Here is a 2,174-nt window from a genome sequence, read left to right as displayed (position 1 = left end):
AGAATAATTTGCTGATTTTAAACCAGATGACAGAAAACATAACTCTTTAAGAAGTTTTATCATAAGTCAAAAAACTTTGACAAAGATACCAATTGGTCACATGCAAAGCTGTCTAGAAGAACCTCTTGTTCAGTCAAAGGACTGAGGGGGAGAGATAAGGAAAAAAGGGGGAGTGAAAAGAGATTATTAGATACACCTGACTCCATATGGTGCAGTAAAGACAACCCTCCATCCACTTACCAACATGCCTCAGGGTTTCAGTCCCCGTGTGTGGTTATGTATGACAACCTGTTACCGGTCTCATTTACCTCCTCACAGCTTGCGAGTGTGACATAGCTAAAGGCCTAAAACAATGGGAGGACACTTTTTTTCTAAAATCTTTTTATTTATTTCACACAAAAATAGCCACAAATTGTAATTCATACTTTCTTTAGTTTTCATTTAGATTTCATTTTTAAATCTATTTATCGTAATATATTTTAAGAGACTGCACAAAGACAAGATCCCCCCCCCCCAAAAAAAATAATGTATTATACTTATCTCTGAAAATAATCTGCCATTAGCCAATCCATCACTTTTTTGTATTGAAATAATAACACACTTAGTAAAATCTATCTAATGTGTGTGAAAAGTGTAAAAATAAAAAACTTTTTTTATTTTTTATTATTTAACTTAATATAAGTACTTACTTCTTACTACTATTTATAATATATATATTTTACATAATAGTATATATAGTGTATATATATATTATACATATTGTTGTAAACTTAATTGTTGGTTAAATACCCTATTAGAATAAAATCTAAACACAGCTGGCAGAAGGAAGATACATTTTGTTTAAGTTAATGTCTAGAAAGCAAAGGTATTACTGTGTTGTTGCCAAGCTGTAACTATGTCCTCTCAAAGTTTACGCAAGTAAAACGTGTTTAGTGTTATGCATGACTGTCTTTATCTATCAATATGATCAGAGGCAGCCAGCCAGACAGACAGCAGTGAGAGGTGACAGTTGTCAGGCCAGCAACTGAAAAACTCCCCTTTGCATTATTCAGCTGTAACGGTCTGTTTGCCCTGTCATCAGGAACATCAACATCCAGATATCACATCCTTAGTCAGCTGTAACTGTCTGTAATATTATCACTATCCGACCAGAGCCTTCTGAGCATGTCAGGATGGGAGAAAAACGTGCTCTGGTTTATTGGCATTTCTTTAAACCAATCACAATGCAGAGCCTCTGCAAAATAGCCTCGGGAAGGAACTTGTTTTGGTGGAACGTGTACGTTCAAATGTTGTTTTAGTCGTGCAACAGAAAACTCAGATTGAACAGACAGTCTAGAGAGCTAATCACCTGAAGGGAGAGGGAACCAATATTTCTCACCTAAAGTCAGAAAGATATAACAGTGTAGGACGGGGGGAGAAATAGAAGAGGGAACATGAAGGGTTTCATGAGATTTCTTTCAGCTTATGATTTGTGATATTTCTGTTTTGTACCCAGAGAGAAGAGCAGCATAGAGATACAATCACTTTAAAGTCATCAGTCTGAAAGGCATGCTAATTATGTATCAGTTTTTCAATCATATTTACATATTTAGTTTGATATAAAAAAACTTTAAGATGTATTCACTTAGTTAAAACGTTATTTTTACAGTTTAATAAACATGTTTTTGCAGGTATTTATTTAGTTTAGGGTATGAGGACATTGAGGATTCAAATATCATTCAATAGAAAAAGTTGATATGATTAATAAAGTGTCTTGATTAGGATGTTGCATGGGAAAGCAGGAAGAACTAAAGGCCAGAGAGCTGGAGAGAATGAGAGAATGAGGAGCGGGGAGGGGTAACGCTATAGAGAGTAGTAGAGAAAGAATCAGGGACAATTAGAAGAAAGTAGAGAAATGAAGGTACATCCTTCATGTACCAGACAGAGCTCTGTGACCACAAGAGCCCTCTCTTGAGACTTACTACTGAACACACACACACACACATATACACACACACACACACACACACACACACACACACACACACAGTGATTCCATGAAAAAGCCAAGCCTGCTGCAACAGAACAGCACATATGGGAGATAGGGAAGGAGCGCGCGCGCGCACGCACGCACGCACGCACGCACACACACACACACACACACACACACACACACACACACACACACACACACA

The sequence above is a fragment of the Etheostoma cragini genome, chromosome 9 (genome assembly GCF_013103735.1).
Source record: "Etheostoma cragini isolate CJK2018 chromosome 9, CSU_Ecrag_1.0, whole genome shotgun sequence".
NCBI lineage: Eukaryota > Metazoa > Chordata > Actinopteri > Perciformes > Percidae > Etheostoma > Etheostoma cragini.
The sequence above is the reverse complement of the archived record's forward strand: the minus strand, read 5'-3'. Positions refer to the sequence as shown.